This window comes from Puma concolor, chromosome B1 (assembly GCF_028749965.1).
Source record: "Puma concolor isolate L17-30 chromosome B1, mPumCon1.1.hap2, whole genome shotgun sequence".
Lineage (NCBI taxonomy): Eukaryota > Metazoa > Chordata > Mammalia > Carnivora > Felidae > Puma > Puma concolor.
Genome location: NC_141670.1, coordinates 15,400,959 through 15,410,698, shown reverse-complemented (window position 1 = coordinate 15,410,698; position 9,740 = coordinate 15,400,959). Strand labels below are relative to the sequence as shown.

Here is a 9,740-nt window from a genome sequence, read left to right as displayed (position 1 = left end):
AAAAGCTAAATTCTCGTCTTCCTGGGAATTCTTCACTAGCTCGTTTGAGATCCAGTAGAAGCAAGGAAACCACTTGCTTAGGAAGAGATAACCTATCTTAAGTGCATACACCTTTGCAAAACTCTGCCATTGTGCTCAGCTCAGCACTTTTTTTTCAGGGTTTGAGGGGCCAATCTACCTAGTCAAATGCTATACAAAAGACCTTTTTTCTGGAATCCACTTCCAGCAAGGGATTAGCACCAGTTCTGAGATTCCATCTGTCTTGTTTACATTCCTTGTGCGATTTCAGAACATCGTGTTCCCTTTCTTGTAATTGCACAACAAAAGCACTGCCACAGGGCCCTGGAATGTCTTTCCGCTCCATGTCAGGATTTCCTTCTGGCTGGCATTCTTTGCAGACAGCTCTGGGACCTCCAGGTGGGCTGGTTCAGAGAAGAGAACTTGGGCTTTAGAGACAGACGGACAAACCTCCAGTTCTGCTGCTGCCATTCGTGACATATTCACTGAACCTTCCTTCTGTAAAATGGAGATAGTAACATTTTAGCCTTTGTAGGATCCTTGTGGAGATTGAATAAGACGATGTGTGTAAATCATCCAGCACAGGGCCTGGCAATCTTAGGTACTGCGATAAGTGAAGTCATTATTTTAATTCTGGTGCCAAGGGACCTTGCAGCATTCATTTCTTTCTTGTGCCCAGCATCAAAATGCTCTACCTTTGCCTGACTTCTCCAAAGGAACACACACGCCTGTCCCACTGGAGAAGGTGTTAAGTGATACAGATTCTTGGCTTCGCTATCTTTTAAAATATCCTGTGGCTGGGCAAAAAGGCTCTCTTGGTGACCCACTGGTCACTGTTTAAATCAGTGCTGCTTTTGTGACATCGCTGGAGACAGAGGAGGGACACCTGACTGTTGACTGGGAAGCAGACACGTGAAGGGCCTTGTAATGATGTCCACCTGAACACGATGATCCAGAACAGCTGTGGTGTCTCGTCAGCTCGCCCTTTGCAAGGTTGGAAAGGAGTGGGTGTGGCCACAGGTCCTATGCTCTCGTTGTGCACGGTTATGGGCCAGGAACGCTCACTTGGCAATGAATACATTGTCACCGAACTTGCCGTACGTGGGGGCTACTCTGTCAAGGTGAAGGCCCCAGGCAGGCCCCCGAGCAGTCTGAGAAGCCTTATGTGGGTGAGTCTTGCCATGGAGCGGGGAGTGGGCTGGTGTTTGCCTGGTGTGTGCAGAGCATTTGCTCTTGGCTGGTGGTAAGCACCTCATGGCGTGATAGTGGGGGGGCTGGCCGTCGTCATCACACTGCACGGTGGAGGGAGGACGCATTTAATTTTTTTTTAATATTCACTTATTATTTTGAGAGAGAGAGAGACAGAACGCAAGTGGGGAGGGGGAGAGAGAGAAGGAGACACAGAATCTGAAGCGGGCTCCAGGCTCTGAGCTGTCAGCACAGAGCCCGATGCGGGGCTCAAACTCACGAACCATGAGATCATAACCTGAGCCAAAGCTCAGACGCTTAACCGACTGAGCCACCCAGGCGCCCCGAACACATTTTAGAGTTACATAGTTCTGGAGTTGAATTTCAGCTCAGCCACTCATCATTTGCTTTGAACAACCTACTTAACCTTGCCCAGGTACCTCCTTTTAAAACAAAACCAATGTCTACTTTACAGAATGATTGTTACTATTATAGAAGTCCTGGACTTTGTACAGTGCCTAGTACAATGGGATAACAGTCCATGATAGTTTACATTGCCGTTACTTAAAAATAATTTAGATCTACATAGAAGGAGGGTGATGGGCCCGCACAGCAGGCCGGTTTATTATGCAAATGAATAGGGTTTTATACAGGCTCGCTTGCCCCAGGCGTTACATTATTAGTAGCTGCTTACAAAAGAATAAGGGCAGCTAGAATTTATTACTAAGTGAAATCCTGGCCAAGGCCTAACCTCACAGCAAATATGTTTTTCTTTTTTTAATGTTTTATTTATTTTTGAGACAGAGAGAGACAGAGCATTAGCAGGGGAGGGGCAGAGAGAGAGGGAGACACAGAATCTGAAGCAGGCTCCAGGCTCTGAGCTGTCAGCACAGACCCTGATCCAAGGCTCGAACCCACAAACTGTGAGATCATGACCTGAGCCAAAGTTGGACGCTCAACCGACTGAGCCACCCAGGCACCCCGCAGCAAATCTTCTGGATGCCCAGTGCTGGCTTCTTAAAGTTGGCCTGCAGGCACCCGCCATGCTAATGTGTCTATCTGTCATTAAGGATGGAAGGAACACTCTCCTTCACAAGGCCTCCCATATATGGTCCTCCTCCAACCCCTTGGGTGAAGGAACATGGGAAACATGAAAGGTCATAGCACCACTGTGCCGAGCGCAAGTCAGGCCAGCACAACCTCATCTATCTGTGCTATGTCGTCATGGGAGGGACCGTCTGCCAGCTCCATAGCACTTCTCCAAACTAAATATAATGCAGACCAAGGCAGCAAAGCATGGGTCTGTTGTGACTGGACTTCAAATAATAATGTGTGGCACTACCCCATAGGCTTGGGGATGGGTAGCATCCATGGTGTAAATGAGATGGGTGGAGAAGTGTTGGTTGTTCACCAAAGAACTATGCTCCTTTCTGTGTTGCTGGGAAGTGGATGGTCAGCCAGGGATAGCATCGCCCAGAAATATTTGCATCTAATTTGAGCCATGTGATGAGCTCTGACCATCAGGATGTGGGCAAAAGTCATGTAAACACATCTAAGCCTGGCCTATAAAAATATGACGCTTTGCTCCCTGTGTTCTGTATGTTGGTTGGATGTCTGTGCCATGGACAGCGCTGTGAGCCATGTGTTGAGGACACTCATGCGTTTGCTTTCTCAGCTGGGGTCACCAGAGGGCTGTGCAGAGTGGAGCCTTGCGTCAGTCGGACTCTACATGAGTGGGACATAACTTTCATAAGTAAAATTGTGTATTTTATATAAATCAATAATACTATTTTGCGGGTTTATGTGTAATAACAGCCAGCACCATTGTAACTAATACAAGATGATCTGTAATTGACTTTTTCCAGAATGTCACCATAGGTAAACTGGAGATTTGACTAGTTAGTGATCAGATAATTGAGGATGTTGGGCAGGTAATTACACTAAGAAGACTGAAGTCCCTTAAACCAATACTCAGCTCATGATTACACCTTTTAGGACAAGAAGAAGAAAGCCTGATATTTAAAATATAAGTCTGGAGCCTCAAGTAGACCTGTAATGCATAATAAATCACAGCTAATACGGAAGGAAACATCCATTTACTACAGACTTTAAAAAGTTCTTTCTTGGAATTTCTTTATCCAAACAAAGAGTTTTGGAATTTCCTGCTCAGTAATCATTGATCGATTGATTGATTGAAACATCCAAGAACTTCATATTCCCATCCTGGTCCATGCGAAATTATTCAGTTGTCTTAAGCAAAGAAAAATAATAGTCCTAATAGTAATTTCTTGGATTCCTAAATGTCTTCACAATATCGATTGACATCTACTTAACTGTCAAGACGTTACAAAGTCTACCAAGCTTTATTTTTCATTTCAGCCGTTCCGCATATAATGAATGGGTCCCGTGTTTGGACAACTCACTTTCACTTCAGCAACTTCTGTGGGGATTATTCTCCTTTCCTTTATGAGCCTGTCACAGAGATTCCTTGGACTGGGAAGTTTGCCCAGCCCCTCACATGTCAGCCACAGAAGGCAAAACTCACTTCCCTTTTCTTCCCAGCAACAATTACTCTGTCCAAGCTTCAGGAAGTCCTGTACACCGTCAGCTGTGGTGTGTGTGTGTGTGTGTGTGTGTGTGTGTGGAGACCCACAATGTGGCATAAAAAAGACATATATAAGAAACAACAGAAAGGACTATTACTGCGACTGCCTGGAAATCCCTAACCTGTCTGAGATGTGTCCTTTGCTGTTTTCCTCCCACAGGGGCCCCTCCTGCCTAAGTTGGGTGGTGGTCTTCCCTAGAGCAGGAAGGCAGTGTACCCGGGGGTCCTGGGGAGGGAGTTGTGCCTATTTTCAGCAGTCTGTAGGCACCCAAATTCTGCTCACTTTTCTCTTCTAGAAAAGTGATAGACTCCCCCCAAATATCTTTTCTTGCTTCGAGTCAAAAAACTGTCTTAGAAGTGATGCTCATAATGTTTTTCTCTCATCCAGCACTGGAGAATCCACTGACACTGCCCTAGTTTTCCTGGGCGTTCGTCTCTCTGATGACTTCATGGCTGTGGTCATAACTCTGAATCAGGATACCCCTGATTACTTACTGTTGTAAGTTCAGTGAAAATACCTATACAGTTCATACCTGGTACCCCAGCTACTGTTGCTGCATAAGAAGTCACCCCCCAAGTTTAGTGGCTTAAAACAACTTTATTATTATGCTTATGGATTGTGTGGTTTTTGAATCGAGATAGTGGGAATGGCTGTTCCATAATGTTGGGGGCCTAGACAACCTTGGCTGAGTGAGAGCCAGGCCAGCACGACCTCATCCGTCTGGGCCGTCATCATGGGAGGGACCATCTCCCAGCTCCATAGCACTTAGGGTTGTTCCATAATGTGTGGAGTGACATGAAATTGGGGGACAAAGTGATCTGAGGACTCCTCCACTCACATATCTGGTCCCTGATTTGGGATGAGATATTTGAAGATGAGCACTGTGGACTGAGCACCCATCCAGGGCCTCTCCATGTGGTGTGGTTTCCACACAGCACGGCAGCCTCAGGGTGGCTGAACTGCTAACATGGAGGTTCAGGGCTCAAAGCCTAAGTGCTTCCGCGGCAAGACGAAAGCTTGATGAATGCCTTTGTGACCTGGAAGTCATGCAGCACCGTTTCCACTGCCTTCTATCAGTGGCAGTCAAGCCACAACCCTGCCCAGACTCAAATGAAACAGAATTAGACCTTGTGCCTTGACAGGTTATTGGCAAGGTTCCTGAAGGGCCTGGATGGAAGATGTTGTGATCTTCTTATCTTGGGAAAATACAGGCAGCCACAGTGGATTCTGCTTTTAGAGGTTTGTGTGGATTTGTGTTGCAGAATTTGAAGCCACAAGTGTTCGGTGCTCTGCACTTTGCAAACAAAGTGCCCTAGGGGTCCCGGAGTGGGAAAAATCTTTACTTATCGACATGAGTCTGGTTGCGTTTTAGCTAAACCTGGAAAGATGAAGCAGACCAGAGGGGACACTAGGCAGAGGAGATCGTGCTTTTAGATACAGGGAGATGGGAAGTACAGGGAAATGTGACTATATCCTAAGACTACAATATTGGAGAGGGGCTCTGGGGCAGATGGAGAGAAATTTGACATGTCCATGGAACCGTGATTTGTCTCAGCAGCTGACTGACAAAGCGAAAGACCGGAGGAACTACTTATATCTGTCCCTTCTGCCCTCCCCTTCCCTCCACGAGTCTCTACATTTTAACATTTTATTTGTAGTGCTTTAAATAAAATGTGTACTCCTTTGCTCTTGGGATATATTTAAGCATAAACATACCTTGATATCTTTAAGGATCTCATTTTTTTAATTTGAGAGAGAGAGAGAGAGAGAGCATGAGAGTGTGCCAAGTAGGGGTGGGGGGCAAAGGGAGGGAGGGAAAGAGAGAGGGGGGGAGAGAGAGAGAGAGAGAGAGAGAGAGAGAGAGAGAGAGAGAGAATATCTTAAGCAGGCTCCTTGCTCAGCACAAAGCCCAATGTGCTTGCACCCACAATCCTGGGATCAGGACTTGAGTGGAAATCAAGACTTGGATGCTCAACCGACTAAGCCACCCAGGTGCCCCTTGGGTTCTAATGTCTATACTACATCTTTGCACACTTTATCTTGCCCCCACTCACTTCAGTTTTCCCCAAGACCTTATTCAAAATGTGGAGAGAATGGACCCACTTGGACTCTCTTTCTCCTTGGTTGTCTGCTCCTTTAATTCCAGCTCTCTCCTCGCTCTGTAAAACTGCGCTTGATCCTGTATTGCACTTACTCTTATCTTTAGATATATGTGTTATTCATGTTTTTAAAATCCTGGATGCTGACCAGTCATCTTGAACATTTTGCAAGGCAAAGTTATTGAAAATTGGGGCAATAGTTAATCACCTTTGTATCCTAGCAGGAAGGTAGGAAAGATGCCGTGGTTGGCTCAACTCAACCCATGCCTGAGAGTACACCTGGGTGTTATTCAAATCAAGAGTGAGGAAGGAAAGTTAACTTAAAAATACCCTATGTGTATCTGAATTGGGCAATTGCTGTGGGGAATAAAAAGACAAAGAGGCATTCAAGGAAGCGCGAACACACAGAAGGGTAACAGAGTGGTAGCAGAATCATGGCATCCCTAAAAGGTCCACACCCTAATCCTTGGAAACTGTGCATGTGTTCCTTTACACAACAAAAGAATGTGTAGATATGATAAAATCAAAGCTCTGAGATGGGAAGTTAGCCTGGATTATCCAGCTTGGCCCAGTGTAATCACATGGGGCCTTTATGTGAAAGAGGGAGGCAAGGAAGTCAGTTATGCAATATGAGAATTGACTGGCCAATGTTGGCTATGAACCAAGAAATGAAAACAGGTTCTAGAAGCTGAAAAAGGCAAAAGGGAACAGAGCTCTGCCTCATCTTGATTTTAGTTCAGTAAGACCTGTTTTGGACTTCTCATCTTCAGACCATGAGATAAGATATTTGTGTTTTTTTTTTAAGCCACTGATCTTGTGGTAATTTGTTACAGCAGCAATAGGAAACTAATACAAACAGCAAAGTTAAATGAGACACAAATCCAGAAAATGGTGCCATGGGTCAGTAGCCAGAAATTGTCAAATATTGGGTTTTCTATAATGCGATATATGTATCCTCCCCTACTAAAACAACAACAAACAACAACAACAAATGCTTCCGTCTGTAAAATCAAGCATGAAAAGTAACTGGGCTCTAAGTGAAAGTATGATTGTGGCAAATCACTCAAAGCTTATGGAGTTTAGAATCAGAGCACTACTAAAACAATAACAACACCAATAAAAATACTGGTACAGTTAATCTCTGCTGGCATGGCATTTACCTCTTGCTTTCTCCTTGAGAATGGAACGTTCATAGGGCGGTTGTTTCTGATAGTGATCTGCTTCATGAAAATTAAAAGTACAATCTTGGGACGCCTGGGGGGCTCAGTTGGTGGAGTGTCCAACTTCAGCTTAGGTGGTGATCTCATGATCTCATGGTTTGTGAGCTCGAGCCCCGCATCTGGCTTACTGCTATTAAGCGCAGAGCCAGCTCCAGATCGTCTGTCCCTCTCTCTTCCCCTCCCCCGCTCATGCTGTTTCTCCCTCAAAAATAAAATAAACATTTTTTTTTTTAAGTACAATCCTGAGATAGCCTTCTTGGTCAATCATTTCTTTTTAAGCACTGGAGGAAATGTCTGCAAATTCTTCATTTCCACTTACAAGTTCCCCAGACATATTGGAAAGTCCAATTTCTTGAAGTTATGAAACCAGTTCCTACTTGCACTAATGGGAGACGCTTTGGCAAGATGCTCGGAGTCTCAGATTTTCTTCAAGTTTTCATTTGGTGCTAAAACTTTCTATTTAACTCTGAAACCCTTGCTGATCATTGCTTCCAAATGGTGATCTGCTTGGAATAATTGAGCAAAAGCAGACTGTAATTGGTGGAAACAGTGAGCGCTAGGAATTTAAATGAAGGTGGCAGTGTGGTGGCAAAGGCCTCCTGCTGGTGGCCTTGAGCAGAGCCTTGAGAATGGGTAAGACTGTGGAGGGTATGGAGTAACTTCCAGGTGGAGCGAAGAACAGTGGCGGCACCATCCAACATGGGGTGTGCCTGGTGAACTGTGTTTGGCTCCAGTACCAGAGGCTGGCACAGTCACGATGGCTGCAGGTGGCAGACCTCCTATCCTCGGGGTTGTTTCTCATGGTCTTGGACTGCAGGCACCAAGAAGCTTCTCTCAAGGAGGCAGTGCCACCCCTACGATCACGCTTACATACACTGTGACTTCCTCACGTATCCTTCAAGCTGTCTCGCCCCTGTAACTCCCCCTTCACGTCAGCCTCCTGTGATTTTGTGGCCCTGGAACTCTTAGAGGAAATAAAAATATACAAGAGCAGGTTCTAGACGTGCACGCTTTTCCAACTTTTCCAGCACAAGGTCCTTCCACAATTTCAGTGCCTCTGCCTATCACAGATATCATTGAGAGAAAAAGCCTCACCAACAAAGTCACCACAGGGTGGGGAGGTGGCCTTCAAATGCACACCCCACGGACAGATATTAGAACCTCCTGTATATTAATGTGTACAATGAATTTGTACCCATTTCTCAGCCTGAGCCACTCTTACCCCACGTCTGTTCCTCATCCTCCCTGACCTGTGGGGTCGGTCCCCACTCCTCCACCTCCTCCTCCTGCCCACATTCCTCTCGGTGCCTCTTTCCCCGCTTTGCCCTTCAAATGCATCCTCTAAATTGGAAGATGACAGTTGCACTGGGAAGGGGCTGCAGCTGTGGAGCCCCCGTGTGGCCCCCGGGCTCCTCACTGTGCACCCTAGAAGATCTTTGTGTGGTGCTTCTGTCCTTGCCAGTTGCCAGATCTGTCCTGTTTGTGCTACTGGACTTGGGGCTGGCCTTATCCTTTGTTCCAAAAGAGCGTGCATTCATCACAGCTTTTCTAGAGTCTCTCCTGCCTGTTTGCCTGCTGTTCATTCAGAAGTAACTCAGTGATGGCTTAATGTCTGGGCCGCACAGCATGCCCAGTCACAGAAGAAATAAGTCCTTAAGGGCATTCAAAAGAGAGCCACAAGGACAACTGGGGAAACTGAGGCCACACAACCCGGAAAAGAAGGCAGGCCGCTGGGGGACTTGTAAATGTGACTTAGAGGGGGTGCTCTGTCACGATCACAAGATTCAGAAAGAGACTGGAGGATGAGCTATGTGTGTGCAACTTTTTCCAGTCACGTATTCAAGAAATAATAATGAAAAATGAGTTCCGCGCAATGGATTAGTAAGTGCCGATAAGGCACAGATTGAATATGTAAGTGAATTGGATTTAAATTACGCATTAAGGAGCTCTTTCGAGGGCAATTATCAGTCCTCCTTTGGAAGACTTTAAAAAGAGGATCGATTAAACTAGGTTTAAATGGGGACTGTGGAAAGCAAGAGGAGGAAAGGGTTATGGAGGGAGCTTTCTCGGTGCAGCGCCCTCAGCCCCGCCCGCCCGCGAGCAGCACCTGCAGGTGTAAATATTTGCCTGCCCCTTGTTCAGCAAATCCTTGTCCGTCCACACCCACCTGCTTCCAAGGGAGCCCATGATAAACCGGTGCAGTGACAATGATATTGGCCTTGGTGTTCTAAAAGAGGCACATGGAGTAGTGTGGACCTTGGCCTTCAATTAACATCACAGAGAAATGAACTCCCATCATCCCACTGGATTAGCAACATGATCAGGTGGTTTTTTTCCACCTACTATATTCCAGGACAATGCTCCAGGGAAAAGTTTAGAGAGTCAGCACTAGCTCAGTACAGTACCCGGCGCGGGGCGGGGGAGCACTGGAGGAAAAAGAAAAGGACTTACGTGTTTTTCAAAACTGCTGCCAAAAGATAAGGTTGTTTATGCAACTCCTAACACTGATCAGGGGAGGACTGCGAAACCAGGATGGAAAGAACTTCGGTCGGCTGATAAATACACAATTCACATCACCCAGGCAGGGAGAAGGGTTGAGCAGGGTCTGC

At 46.1% G+C, this 9,740-nt stretch overlaps 1 long non-coding RNA gene across 1 annotated transcript in view; it reads left to right on the top strand.

The window, feature by feature from the left end:
* Positions 1-420: 420 nt before the first annotated feature.
* Positions 421-9,740, top strand: part of LOC147581472 (uncharacterized) — a 40,329-nt gene continuing 31,009 nt past the window's right edge. Inside the window, exon 1 of the long non-coding RNA XR_015249948.1 lies at positions 421-1,187. This is a non-coding gene — a long non-coding RNA (uncharacterized LOC147581472). The remainder of the gene's footprint in view (positions 1,188-9,740) is intronic.